Below are 15,617 nucleotides of genomic sequence, written 5' to 3' on the forward strand. Positions count from 1 at the left end.
ACTGGTAGTTAATTTGTGTGTGAAAGCCAAAAAACGGGCTTCTTGTGTTAACGCATAGCTGGTATTAAGTCATAATCGCAGATTGTTAGTTATGAAAAGTGCAAATTGTTTTTAAAATTTGTCATTTCAGTTAGATGTTGTAACAAAAGGAAAAGTTCCACAATTTATCATTAATATACAGGCAGTCCCTGGTTATCGCCAGGGGTTCCATTCTGACGGCGTGGCGATAACTGAAAATCGCCAATAACTGAAAATTGGCGGTTTTTGGCGCTTATCATGCTGAAGATCACCAATTTTCAGTTATCGGCGCCTCTGTTAGGTATATATCAGCAACAATACAGTAAACCCCCCATATTCACGTTCTCACGATTCACGAACTCACCTAGTTGCGGATTTCTCTGTGGAACATATATACACATTAATCACAGAAAATTCGCCCATTCACGATATTTTTCACTGAGAAATATTCACTAATTACTGTATTTTCATATAATTTTCATGACTAAATCCACTTTTTGTGATAAAACTATTAAAATATTCAGGTATAAGCATTTTTAGGTTTTATTTTGTGTTTGAACTTTCAAAATAGGTAGTTCAAAGTGTTTTTAGAGGGGTTTTAAATATTTGCAGATTTTAGCTATTTGCGGGGGCTGTGGTATGCATTTCCCGAAATACTGGGGGTTTACTGTAACCAATTATTGGTGCCAATAAGCGGAAATCGACAGTTGTCAATGCTGAAAATGGCTGATTTTTGTCATTAGACAAGCCCTGCAAAACCGGATTGCTGATAACCCCAGTTATTGGCGGAGTTCCATTCTGATGCCGTGACGATAACCAAAAATCATCAATAACTGAAAACCTGCTATTTTCAGCTGTATTGAAATTCACTGATTTTCAGTTATTGGCAGCTCTATTAGGTATGTATTAGCACCAATACCCAATTACCAGCACCAATAAGCAGATATCTGTGATTTTCTGCACCAAAAACTGCCAATTTTCGCTGCTAGACAAATGCATTAAAAGCAGATCAATAACCGAGCCCGCTGATAACCAGGGACTGCCTGTATTTTGTGCCTAAGGAGTAACTTACACTAAGGACCCTAGGATTATATAATAGCAATAATCTAGGCAAGAAAAAACAGTAGCCTACCTATAGGCTACATATTACTGTAGCGAGTTTTTTCTGTTTTACATAGCCTATATACACTTGAGTGTGATCTAAGTAATCCGGATTAGGCAGTACCTTGTATTAGGTTAAGTGAGAACTCTTTATGAAACCTTCCATTATTGGACTAAGCATTAGCTTAAACCAGGTAGTTTAGGACTAGATGAAACAGTAATGTTGGCTAGATGAAGTGGTAGCCTAGCATTAAGGCTACATATTAAAGTAATTTCATCTTATATAACTCATAACCTTAAGTGTGAATTTAATGACCTGGATTAGACAGGAGCCTAGAATAGAGTAAGTAAGAACCCTTTAAGAAATATACTTATTAGTAACTTAGACCAGGTAGCCTGGGATTAGATAAAAACAATAATCTGGTCTACTCAAAATGATAGCATAGCTGTAAGGTTACATATTAGTGAGCTGTTTTATATAGCCTATATATACATTAAGAGTGATCTAAATGTGGATTATGCAGTACTCTATACTAGATTAAGTGAGAACATTTTAAGAAATATGCTATTACAGGGAGTCCTCGCTTTTCGGCGTCATCGGTTAACGGCAATCCGGTTATACGGCAATTGGCTAATAATGTCATTAAGCAGATTTTTGGGAAAGGCAAGTGATTTTCGGTGTTGGTAAGCAGTTTATCAGCATCGGTAATCACTTTATCAGCACCAATAAGCGGTTTATTGGCGATTACGATGTCGTAAATCGCCATTTATTACCATAATTGTTGGTGATTTTCGGTTATCGGTGAATTTCAGTTATGATTTTTGGTTATTGGCGATTTTTGGTTAGCGGCACTTGGCCAGGAACCGAACCTCCTCCGTTAACCGGGGACTGCCTGTAGTAACTGAGATCAGGTTGCCACGGATTAGTTAAAAACAATAATCTGGGCTAGCTATAAGGTTACATATTACAGTACTGTAGTGAGTTTTGTTTTATATAGCCTATACATTTCAGAGTGATCTAAATAATCTGAATTAGGCAATTCCTTATACTAGGATAAGTGAGAATGTTTTAAAAAATATGCTATTATTGGCCTAGGCGGTAGTTTAGACCAAATAGCCTAGGATTTTATATAAACAGTAACCTGGGCTGGTTAAAATGGTAACCTAGTTTTACAGCTCGGTAGCCCATTTGTAAGACTACATATTAGTGGGGTTCTTACGTAGCCTGTATCCTTAAAGGTGATATAAACCTAGATCAGGCAGTGGCCTAACTAGATTAAGTAGGAACCCCTTTAGGGAATATCCTGTTTTTAGTCTAAAACAGTAGTTTAGATTAAATAAAGCAGTGGCCGAATATCAGATATAAGAGTAGTCTCGGCCAGACAAAACAGTAAACTAGATCATAAGAGGGTTCTTTCATGTATAGTTTATATCCTTAAGTGTGATTTAAATAAGCCCAGACTAGGCAGTGGCCTAGAAGAGGTTAAGCCAGAACCCTTAAGAAATCCTCTGTTCTCTAACTCCTTCTGTGAGAACCTGTTTGAGGAGTCTGTTGTGGCTCAACTTAATGAGGAAGCCTACCAACAGAATTGTACAGTGTATGCTTTCCTTGGAAAAGTGGAATGCAGGAAACAAAAGACTCGAAATTTCCCATTACCCAACCCAAAAAAAGGCTCAGTATGACCAGAAATCATTTAATCCTTCAGTCACCCCCAAAAGTTTCCCTCAAAAACATATAAAAGCTTGAAAACTTATAAATTACAAAAAAAAAATTAAACATGAACACTTTTGCAGGGTTCCTCAGTGTTTGCAAATGTTCGTGTGTCTGTGAAAAACTCAGTGTTGCTGATTAGTGCTCAAAGATTTCTCTCTCTCTCTCTCTCTCTCTCTCTCTCTCTCTCTCTCTCTCTCTCTCTCTCTGTGTGTGTGTCCGTGATAATTCATAAAAAATTTCACTCATAAGTAAGGACAACTGTTATCTCTCTCTCTCTCTCTCTCTCTCTCTCTCTCTCTCTCTCTCTCTCTCTCTCTCTCTCTCTCTCTCGTTCATAGTTAGTGCCCACACATTTGTACACATTATTTCTCTGTATGTCTTTACCTGTACTGTAGATAGTTTAAATTGATCTAATTTTACCTGTACCGTCTATGAACTGTAAATGCACTAGTGTGGCAAATACTTTCTAAAACATAGACATAATAACTAAGAGTTGTGTTAGTCAAAATAAAAAACTGTTTGTTCATGAAAAAACATTTCAGAACAAAGAGAAAGAGATGTAGAATGAAGTTATTAAAGAGGTTGAGAAGACTTCTAAAAATAGATCGGTTGGAAAGGGAGAGAGACAAATTCTCTTCCAACTCTATTTTTATGTCAACCATTTATTTCTTTTTTAAGGGTAATGTATTAAGCTAACTTTTAAATGAAATTACAGTACAGTAACTGTAATTTCGCTTAAAAGTTAACTTTATAATTTGGGAGCATGATTAGGGTCATATTTAGTGTTTAAAATTTAGAAATAAGCATTTATTAGCATTTTTAGAGACCTAACTGGAACCTAACTACCATAACTGTACATGTTTTTTTTAATAATTTATTTTACTTTGTAAAATTATAATTACAGCTAACACAATACCATAACAGATAAGAACTAAAATCAGTAACAAATTCTTAGTATATTTATTGCAAAATATTTATGAGATTTACTGAGATGGGAGATGCAGTACCTTTTTGCGAGGTATACATGTTTTCTGTAATATTTCTTTGCACTTTTCTTTGCAAAATTACAATTAAAGCTGACATACTATCATAAAAGATAACTAAAACCAAAGCAATCCCTGGGTATATTTATGAGTGAATAAATAAAGATACATCTTGGAGCTGAGAGTCAGTACATAACCCCCATAAACTCTCAAGGCATACTGATTGCCATAAGTCATTAATGGCCCACTGAAGTGATACAAACATTTTTCCCGCTAAATTTATCCAAACCGTATGGTGTGCTATATTAATACTCATAAGAGCTAGTCTGGTGTTTGCTCAAAACCTGTTATAGCTCCTCATATGATGATGCCTGTCCAGTAATGGTTAAAAAGGCAAATCCATACTCCTTTCCTAGGTCACTTGCTATTAGGAAAGTATGTCGTTGGCCTTCTTCAGAAATGCCTCTTTCGAAGAAGCCTCCAAATGTACAGGGTGGTCATCAAAGACAGTATTCTTAAACGTTGCCATGAGCTCAAACAAATTTGACTTCACTGTGTATCAGTAGGTGATATGGTTAGTCCTAACCCCATAGGCGCTATAGTGGAAAACCAAGGGTCTTCTAGACAGGTGTGTATGCTAACTGTCGCTGGGGGAAGTTGTGACAGTACTGCAACCAAACACAGCATGCTTAGGTAAGTCACTGTAGAACTATACCCTAAAGCATAAGTTCGTGTTTAGTTTGTTGTTCTCTGTTACCAAAACCTAAGGGGTATTTGGAATAAAGAATGGGGCTTGAAACTTGTGGCTTGACCAGGAACCAGAAATGTTTTTCTTTGGGTTGTTAGGATTAAAATTTGAGAGCTTAAGCCATTTTATTGCTATCAGCTTCTTTTTAAAGTTCCTTGAGAAAGAAACAAGCGACTAAGCTATCAAATAACAGGTTTTGACATAGGAAAAATCTATTTTTGGTAGTAATTTTTGAGTCCTCAAAACCCACCCACTTCCCTGAGGAAAAGGCATGGGATTTGGGCAAGGGATCATCTTGCATTGACCAACATAAAGGAATGGCTTCCTGGTCTCTTGCCAGTCTATTGTCGACCACATGGTGGACTGCGCATGCACAATACTGTAATCACTTCCTCTTCTAGCCGGTTTGACAAAGGAAAGAACTTGGGTACAGCTTTGCTGTAAGATAAGGGAAAGAGCCCTCTTATCTTTGAGTCCATTACGTACTCCATCACAACATGGTGTTTATCATTACGACACAATACCTGGCCACTAGACCAACTAAAAGAGAATTCTTTGATATAGTTTGGTCTACCATGGAGCTCTGACAGACCCATGGAAGGTAACTCCTTGAGGATTCAACAGCAACTACCAAAAATAGGTTTTTCCTAAGTCAGAACCTGATTTTTCATTGAACTTGTGTCACTACCTAGGAAAATATAATATACTTAAAATGTATGAAATAAAGAATTTTATATCAAAGTAAGGCCATGCAGAAAACAAAATTACTCAGTGGTCGTGTTAAACTTATGAACCTGGTAAGAATCACTAACATGTAGTGTGGGTTATACCAAAATGTCAGTTTTCTGATAGCACCTATAATAAAATGCCATTTCAAGAAGCTATTATGCACATATACATTTGAGTTTTGTTTTATTTTATGATAAGAGTTAGTTAATAATAAAAGAGAAAGCATAAATTACTTTATTACTACTGTAATCTCATACAGAATTAATGAATAGTAGTATGGTTTTTTTATTCTTATTTTATTTCAGTCTCAACAGAAATGTACAACGCACAGTTCAGCACTGTTTGAGGCACCAATATGAGGTTCCCTCATTTGGTTTTTGGTAATGAGGAAAATGTGGTATGCCTTAATCACTTTTGAGTGAAGAGAGAATAATTAGGAAAATGCTGGCCAAGTGGCATGTAAGGACTTGCTCTGAGATGAGGTCTTTCCAATATGTACTTGGCATTGCTAAATAAGTGGGATCCTTATGGCTACAATGCTTTCATGAAGGGTAATGTTAAAATATTCCCCCGTCATGCTCCCTGATGTTCCTTGTAAGTAGTGAGAGCATTTAGCACTGTCATATCCAACTTGTGTTTAAAAAATTGCTTATAAAACTATGTCATTCAGTTGTATGATGTGAAATGGCACAAAAAAATATCTGATTAGTGTACATCCCCCATATATCAATTGTAGTTAGCCACAACCTTTGGCTTGTTTCTTTTTTCCTCATTTTGAGGATGGTGCTCAAAACAGTGGCCTCCTTTTTGTCTCTCCATTTCATGACCATAGATTTTCCATGGAAAGCTGTCACTGCTTCACTTTTGCTTTTTGTTTCCTCTTTTTGGGACTTCTGTTCATTTTCAAAGTTCCAGAACCACTGTTTGTTTGTTCCTAAACAAATACAAACCTTCATTCTTTATATACAGATTTAGCTTGCGAATGCAAGCTGGAATGGCCGTTTAACTTTCAGACAAGGTCATTATTAACTACTGATGGGTAGGGGGAAGTCCTGCCCACCTGTCATACTACACTCCATTTTGCTTTCGGCTGCCATCGTGTGAAGATGTCTCTACACTTCTCTGCCTGACTGTCATTTGCTTTCTGTTTATGACTCTTTTGCTTGAAATATATTTTGTGCTTTTGCTTGAAATATATTTTGTGATTATTGCTTGATTTACCATGCGAACCCTCTTGTAAGCCTTCTTTGGTGAGGAAACTGCAGGTGTTCAGTCACTATCCAGGGAAGGATAGGCTGTGTAACTCATTTATCTCGTTTATTGAGGGTTGACCCTCACTCGTGTGTCATGCTGTAAACATGAGTGTAACCAGATCACCCCATGCTCAGAGGGCCGAGTTAGGCCTTCTGAGTGGGTGAAGTTTGCAGGGGAGAAGAAGAGAGAGAGGAAGATTTCCCTGGTTTCATCGGAGTGCAATACTCCACTGGTGATGCTGAAGGTTCTCTCCAGTTCCTCTCTGCCTCCTGACAAACTTCCACCTGCTGTTACCACTCCCAAGGGAGTGGTATCCCCTTTGCTGACTCCTACTGCTTCAGTAGAGAACCACCAGGTTGGAGTGGTGAAGATGACCAGTCCAATTCCTCTCTGGGAATCTCTCTTCACTTTGAGGAGGAGTTGTCCTCTGGTGGAAGCTCATTCTCAATCATAACATGACCTCTATTTCAGGTGTTGTGGAGGCCAAGGGACTTAGAGAGTTATTTCCCTCCCTAGGCCTCTTGGTGGATCCAAGTGTCTGGACAGATTGATCATTGGAAGGCTATGAAGGACCTTCCAGTAACTGCTTTGACTGTGACCATGACATCTTTAATGGTCACGATATCCACCGGCTCTAGGGCTGCTCCTACTTCCTTGGTGACTCTGCACACAACACAGCATTGGTGATGTGTCCCCAGATGCTGCCACCTACATTGTCTCTGGGTGATGTCCTCCTCCACATACTGTTGTTGAAGGCCACATTCAGTAAGAAGTCCAAGAAGAGAAGGAAATTGTCATTGTCTTCTTCGTCTTTGTTGCTGAATGTTGTTGCCTTCTCCCCTGCTTTCAAAGCTAGCAAGCGGAGGAAGAAAGGTTGCCTTGCCCTTCCATGGGAAGTCTTGTAGAGCTTCCAGTGGCCAGCCCTCTTCTGCAAAGAGGGCTGTCGGGTCTTCGAGTACCACTGCTCCCGTTGCTAAGCGCAGGGGTGCAACTGCTTCCTGGCTTCCTCCGGAACCTTGATGTACCAGCACCAGCCCTGGTAGATCATCCATCCAGGCCAGAAAGGGTCCCTGGTCTATGGACCAGTGCTTGGCTGCCAGCATTGCCTAACAAAAGAAGGTGAGCAAAGAGCATGCAGGTGCTTGCTAACCCCCCTTCCGCTTTTTAAAGAGAGCAGCTGGCGGGTCCTAGGATAGTGGCCTGGCGTTGCTGGACCAGTCACCCGGGCCAGGCATGAGGAGGACCTCCGCTCAATCTTCTCCATCTGTAGAAGCTCTAGCTTCTAAAGGAGCACGCTTGTGGGACAGCTCACACCCACATTCGTGTGAGAGACCACTCTCCTCGACCTCTGAGTATACCTTACTTTAACCAGACAACTGAGCTGATTAACCCTCTAACGCCGAGCCTCTATTTACAAAAACGTCTCCCGTATGCCGACGGCGTTCGGGAGTTAGTGCCGAAGCGGAAAAAAGTTTTTTCAAATAATCACAGCACGCTTAGTTTTTAAGATTAAGAGTTCATTTTGGCTCCTTTTTGTCATTGCCTGAAGTTTAGTATGCAACCATCAGAAATGAAAAAATATCATTATCATATATAAATATTGAAATATATGACAGCACAAAAAAAAATTTTCATATATAATTTTATACAAATCACGCTGTGAGCAAAAAGGTTAAAGCTAATGGGTTTTTTTTTTCTTTGTATTGTACACTAAATTGCGATGATTTTGGTATATAACAAATTGTAAAACAATCAAAGCAACACAGAGAAAATATTATCACAAAATGATGCATGAATTCATAACTAGCGGACGTAAAAAAAAGTTTTTTTCAAAAATTCACTATATATCAAAATATTGTGCTAGAGACTTCCCGTTTGTTGAAAAATGAAGCTAATTGATTGAATATTACTAGACTGTAAGTGTTTTAGCTTACAATTGCAGTTTTCGACCATTTCGGTCGAGTTAAAGTTGACCGAAAGTCGAATTTTTTTTATTTATCGTGATTTATATGAAAATATTTCAAAACTGATAAAAGCTACAACCATGAGTTATTTTCTGTTGTATTGTACATGAAATTGCGCACATTTTCATATATAAAAGTTTATGTAACAACTAATATAAAACGGTGCAAACATTACGACAACGTGACAAAAGAATTTCTGAGATGTTCGGCCGAAATACTGCGCGGATGTAAGGAAAATTTTTTTTTTCAAAATTCACCATTAATCGAAATATTGTGCTAGAGACTTCCAATTTATTGCAAAATGAAGGTAAATGATTGAATATTACTAGAATGTAAGAGTTTTAGCTTACAATCACGTTTTTTTACCATTTCGGTCGAGTTAAAGTTGACCAAAGGTTGAAATTTTGGCAGTTATCTTGATTTATGTGAAAATATTTCAAAACTGATAAAAGCTACAACAATGAACTATTTTCTGTTGTATTCTAGATGAAATTGCACACATTTTCATATGTGAAAGTTTATGTAACGACTAATGTAAAACGATGCAAACATTACGACAACGTGACGAAAAGAATTTCTGAGATGTTCGCCAAGTTACCGCTCAGACGTAAGGAAAAAAGTTTTTTTTTTTTCAGAAATTCACCATAAATTGAAATATTGTGCTAGAGACTTCCAGTTTGTTGCAAAATGAAGGTACATGATTGAATATTACTAGAATGTAAGAGTTTTAGCTTATAATTGCGTTTTTACCATTTTGGTCGAGTTAAAGTTGACCGAAGGTTGAAATTTTGGCAGTTATCGTGATTTATATGAAAATATTTCAAAACTGATAAAAGCTACAACCATGAGTTATTTTCTGTTGTATTCTACATGAAATTGCGCACATTTCCATATATAAAACTTTATGTAACAACTAATATAAAACAGTGCAAACATTACGACAACGTGACGAAAGAATTTCTGGCGCGGACGTAAGGAAAAAGTTTTTTTCAAAAATTCACCATAAATCGAAATATTGTGCTAGACTTCCAATTTGTTGCAAAATGAAGGTAAATGATTGAATATTACTAGAATGTAAGAGTTTTAGCTTACAATTGCGTTTTTTTACCATTTCGGTCGAGTCAAAGTTGACCAAAGGTTGAAATTTTGGCAGTTATCGTGGTTTATATGAAAATATTTCCAAATTGATAAAAGCTACAACCATGGGTTGTATTTTGCTGTATTTTACATGAAATTGCACACATTTTCATATATAAAACTTTATGTAACGGCTAATATAAAACAGTGCAAAAATTACGACAAAATGAAAGAATTTCTGAAATTTTGGCCGAGTTACCGTGCGGGCGTAAGGAAAAAATTTTTTTTAAAATTCACCATAAATCGAAATATTGTGCTAGCGACTTCCAATTTGTTGCAAAATGAAGGTAAATGATTGAATATTACTAGAATGTAAGAGTTTTAGCTTACAATTGTGTTTTTCGACCATTTCGGTCGCGTCAAAGTTGATCGAAGGTTGAAATTTTTTGTAGTCGACGTACGGTACGTCCACTCGGCACCCAACAGACAATTTTAGTCGACGTATGATATGTCAAGTCGGCGTTTAAGGGTTAAAAGCTCTCCTAGGACTGGCCTGAAGGATTAGACATATTTTATGTGGCTAAAAACCAGTTGGTTACTTAGCAACGGGACCTACACCTTATTGTGGAATCCGAACCACATTATACCAAGAAATGAATTTCTGTCACCAGAAATAAATTCCTCTAATTCTTCATTGGCCGGCTGGAGACTTGAAAACAGGCCCAGCAGAGTGCTAGCCAAGAACTAAACCGACCTGTCCAACGAGGAACTCGACCTCTGAGGACATCGTCGCCAAAGGTTGACAACAGCCCACAGCATCGCTCTCCTGTCAATACCTTGGTGTTTAGACAGGCTGGGCAAGGGTGCTCATGATCCCTCACCTGTCCCCTCCACCTCCTTGGGGTTATCCAAGAGCCAGACAGGTCTGGGGCACGACTGGGACAGTTTGTACTCCCATCCCAGCATATCCACTTAGGCTTACGTTCCTGGTTTGGTCCTCAGACTGGACAGGACATACACCCGAGTGGTCGATAGAACACCAGGGGGCTCTGGTGAGTGTTCCTCTCCTGTGGAGGGAGCAGCTCAGGAGGACCAGGACCTGTAGGGACCTATGCCCCAGGACTCGGACACTCCTGAGTTGCAGAGGCATTTTGTGGAGATCATTAGAATGATATGTCATTTTAATGATCTCAAGGAAGAGACCTTGGCTTTTCCTGCTGACTGTTCTTCTGCCATCGAGTCTTTCTCAGGACCCCAGCCAGAGCCCAGGGTTTTGATTGGTCTGCATTGGTCTAGGCTTGTTGATTGGGTTTTGGACTAGGTGAATTCTCTTGTTTCTGGTCAAGAGAATTCTCTCATGTCCAGCCATTTATGCAGGACACTTTCTCTGCTGCTAGCTCACCAGAGAAAATATTATATTTCTTCAGAGCCCATTGCTGATCAAGCAGGTTTACCCAGACCTGACTCGTCTGTGTCCTGGTCTGTTGCTGGGGCACCTCTATGTAGAGGGAATCTCCCTCTCGCAGTCAGAGGCATCGGCACTGGAATCGACTACCATGGCAGCATCCCAGACAGTCTCATGGATCAATCTTTGGTCCCTGTCAGTGGCCAAGAATGCTTCTTCTTCAGGCACCTGTACACCTGAGGAAGATGCAGTTTTTAAGAGACTGATGCTGTCTGGAGGTAGATATATTACCTACCTCGCCCACCAGACAGTAAACCTGTGGGCTAACATAGTGTTGAAGAGGTGAGATGCTGTGCTGTTTCAAATCTCTAGGTTTGTCAGTCCAGAGCTGGCTTTGATGCTTAGGAACGGACCTCTTTGCGAGAGGTGAGGTGGAGGCCACAGCAGACAGGCTTCAGGTCAATAATGACAAGCTTGCTCACCAGGCAGTGGCTAAGACCCCTGAGTCTTCATATGGCATGTGGCCTGACCCTCTTGTCAGGCTGGCCCTTCCTCTTTGGGTCAGAAAAAGTCTCAGACTTCCTCAGCCCTTCATAAAGGTACACAGGTTCTTCTACCCTGGTAGGAAGAAGGGTGGAGGATGCTAGGGATCGAGTTCCTCCTTCCTTGCTGCTGATGGTGGGGGTTGCCTGTCAAACCATTGGGCAACTTGTCAGTGACATGGAGCAGAGACCTGGGTAGTAGATGTCCTTCAGGTAGGGTATCTACTACCCTTCAAGTCTTCACCACCCCTCACTCTCAAACAGGCATGGTTCCAAATGTACGTTCCAACCTTACCACAGGATCTTGCCCTTTGGGAAGAATTAATGCAGAGGGGTGACTCCATGCTTTCAGTGGCTTTGAAGGATGCATATTTTTAATTACCTATCCGTCGGTTCTCCCGCAAGTACCTCTGCTTTATCCTTGAGGAACAATGTTCCACTTCAGAGCACATTGTTTCGGGCTCTGAACTGCTCCCCAAGTGTTCACTCATGCGTTCATGTTGATCTTAGCTTGGGCTCATTCACACAATATATGTCTGTTGAGATATCTGGACTATTGGCTAGTCTTGGCGAGCTTGTTGCCATAGTTGCTCCAGGACAGAGATCATCTTCTTGAGTTTGATCATGATGTTGGTGTAGTAATCACCTTCAAGAAGTCAAATCTCATGCCCAAGCAGGGGGTAAAGTATCTGGGCATGCTGATAAACAAGGCAGGGAGAGTCTTCCCTTTGGATTCTTGTATCAGCAGGTTCAGAGAGGCAGCACAGAAGTTCCTGTCTCGACAAGAACAACCTGTTCAGCAGTGGCAGGTCATTCTGGGTCACCTGTCATCATTGGAGAAGCTGGTCCCTCATGGGTGGGTGGCTTCACCTTCACTCCCTTCAGTGGAGGATGAAGGAGTTTTGGTCTCCGATGAGAGACCTTCCTTTTTCTCTGTTCCATTGTCAGAGGAAGTGAGGAGAGATCTAGGGCTGTTGGGCACTCCCCCTCCCGAGATGCTTCCGTTTTCGGATGTATCAATTGAGGGATGGGGCCCAAACCTGGAAGAGTTGTTGGTTTCAGCAGTGTGGGATCAGAATGACAGACACCTCCACATCAATGTCCTGGAACTCAAGGCAGCTTTTTTTTTAGCTCTACAAGAGTTTCAGGACTGATTGATGGGCCACTCCGTGGTGTTGATGAGCAACAACACTACAGTAGTAGCATATGTCAACAAGCAGGGAGTACTGGTAACCTTCCAGCTGCTCAGGTTGTTGATGCAGGTGCATGAGTGGGCAGTATTACATTCAGTGGAACTGTCAGCCAGATACATTGTGGAGCCTTGGAATGTGGTGGCAGACAAGCTCAGTTGTCTGAGTCAGTTGATAGTGACATGGTGGTTCCTGCACCAAGACATGTAGAGAGACTCTTTGAGTTATGGGGAGTCCCAAACATAGATCTGTTCGCGACCCAGTATAACAGGAAGTTACCAGTGTTCTGCTTGATTGTACTGGACCTGTGGGCTGCGATGGAGAACATTTTTCCGGCACCCATGTGACAACTTAGAGGCTTACACCTTACCTCCGTTTTGTCTGATTCGTCGGGTGATCAACAGGGTTCTGATCCTCCTGGCACAACCAGGTAATACTATGCCTTGGAAGTACTAGCACTTCACATCCGGAGGCTATCCAACATCTCCAGCAAGTGAGAGGGTTTTCTCGACGCACAGATAAGATGTCTGGATGCTTGTGGAAATCCTCATTGGCAGTGTACCCTTGGATATGGACCTCTTCCTGTGGTTGGTGTTGTTGACAGGGTATCTCTCCTGTTAGAGCTTCTCTTCAGCAGGCAGTGGACTTTGTAGTCTTACTTTGCCAAAAGAAGATTCTCTCTGTTTTGGCCATTAAGGGCCATAGAGTTGTCCTTTGCCATATCCTTCAGTGGAAGGTAGTAGATCTCTCTGTCCTTGTGGGAGATCTCTATCCTCCTGAGAAGCTTCGAATGGTCTTGCCCACCCATTTTTAAGGAGCTTGACTCATACTCCATACGAGCCATTGAGAGAGTTGTCAGACAGGGATCTGATTCTCAAGACTGTTTTCTTGCTTGCCCTGGCTTCAACAAAGAGTGTAGGTGAGCTTCGTGGCCTTTCCTTCGATGTTAAGCACTCAAGGGGATGGGGATCTGTTACACTCAAGTTTGTGCCAGAATTTGAAGCGAAGACTGAATCCATCGGTCCCTTATGCCAGATTTGATTCCTTTTCGATCCCCTCCCTAGAGGACTTTGTAGGTAATGATTAGGACGAGATGCTACTTTATCCAGTTAGGGTGCTGCAGTATTACCTCAGAGAACTCGGCATCTCAGACCTAAGTGTCAATGCCTCTTCGTTAATACCAGCTCGATCAAGAAAGAGATGTCCAAGAACACTATATCTCTCTGGTTTCGTGAGACTATCAAATGAGCATACTCTTCGTCTGACAAGGTAGACGGGAGTTCAGATCAGGTGAGAGCTCACGAAGTTTGAGGCATCGCTCCGTCCGTTCCATTCCAGAAGAACCTGCCGGTTCGGCAGGTACTATGAGCAGGTATGTGGTCATGCTAGAACACAATTACCTCATTTTACCTTCGGGACATTGCCCACATGCCTTTGGACATGTTTTCCTTGGGTCCTGTGGTGGCTGCCCAACAAGTTGTGTTGCTCATCCGGCTCCCCTAAATGGACGTAGCACCTTGTCTAAGGTGCTCAGTAAGTGAGAGAAAATGTGTGTGAGTGGCTGGTCTCCTCCCTTTTCTCTTTTACTTTTCTCTCTCGTAGGGTAGGGAGGCAGGTAACGAGCCGTCACGTGCTGGATGGACGAGCCTTGCAGGTGAGTACATGACAGGGGCACCCTGTCCTTCATCTTTTTGTAGATTGGTTGGATGCATGTCCCCCCCCCTCTCTCTCTAGACATGGGGAGAGAGGGATAGACAATGAAACAAACCCATTGGTTTTATTAACAAGTTGTTTTGTCTCTGACACTTTTTTCCTCCAAGACTTCATCAAGGTAATGAAGCAAACTCATTACTTGATGCCCAGAAGTCTAGTAATTGCAACATCCCATGTGTCCAACAAGCTAGAGGTGTGGGATTCCTTCCTCAGCTCTTCCATATCAGGAAGGTATTCCTGGGTGGGTAGAACCAACCAGTCAATTCAGAGATTTGCCCTGACTCCCCCCACCAATGGGTAAGCTAATAACCTAGTCTGTAAATTAAACAGCCGTTCTAAATTTCCATGTAAAGAACTAAAGGTATGTATGTTAGGAAAAATACAATTTACTTTAAAAACTTTTGCTATTTTTCAACCAAGTCATTTAAAAAGTATGACTTGTATAGAAACAGTTAGTATACAAACAATGCCCTTTGTCAAAAAGAGGATCCAATAAGGCAAAAGCAATTCTTTGTTCCTTCACACATACAAACCTAAAGTTCTTTTCCTAGTACTGTAGGCAGTCCCCGCTCAGTGGCGGCATCGGTTAACAGCGATCTGGTTTTACAGCGCTTGCCTAGCGATGCTGTTAACTGGATTTTTGGCACCAGTAAGCAGTTTATTGCTGTCAGTAAGCAGTTTATCGGCGTCGGTAAGCAGTTAATCAGTGCTGGTCTCCAGTTAGCAGCGCTGATATCTGATTAACGGTGCCGTTAAGCGGTTTATCATTGATATTATCGCCAATTTTCGGTTACCGGCAATTTTCAGTTACCTGTCGAAACTTTGATAAGAGAGATTGTACTTTTCTGCAAGTTGTAGCATAGTTTTATGCATTCTTTCTAAATTTACATGAAGTGGAAATGCGTATTATGTAGAAGAAAGATATGTTTTGTTGTGTTTGTATTTAGTTGTGAAAAGCATTTTTTTTTTTTTGCTGTTTCGTGTACTGTATTTAATTGTAAGTATATGTGTAATGGTGCTTAACTACCGGACATTGCGTGTTTGTTCAGTTGTTAGTTGAATGTTTGGTGGTGGTCAAAGACGGCCATGAAGTCAGCCTCATTACAGCTTTGGTGCAGTGTACAGTAGTTGTATTTAGCAGGGACTCAAGAAAGGGGAATGCAGCCATAGCTGTTGGTG

At 40.8% G+C, this 15,617-nt stretch overlaps 2 protein-coding genes across 3 annotated transcripts in view; one reads left to right on the plus strand and one right to left on the minus strand.

Moving 5' to 3' along the window:
- The window catches only part of LOC136830834 (DNA-binding protein SMUBP-2-like), a 713,243-nt gene that overhangs the window by 386,527 nt on the left and 311,099 nt on the right, over positions 1 to 15,617 (plus strand). The window lies entirely within an intron of this gene.
- Positions 1 to 15,617, minus strand: part of LOC136830835 (alkaline phosphatase-like) — a 177,998-nt gene that overhangs the window by 43,588 nt on the left and 118,793 nt on the right. The window lies entirely within an intron of this gene.

Source organism: Macrobrachium rosenbergii, chromosome 47 (genome assembly GCF_040412425.1).
Source record: "Macrobrachium rosenbergii isolate ZJJX-2024 chromosome 47, ASM4041242v1, whole genome shotgun sequence".
NCBI lineage: Eukaryota > Metazoa > Arthropoda > Malacostraca > Decapoda > Palaemonidae > Macrobrachium > Macrobrachium rosenbergii.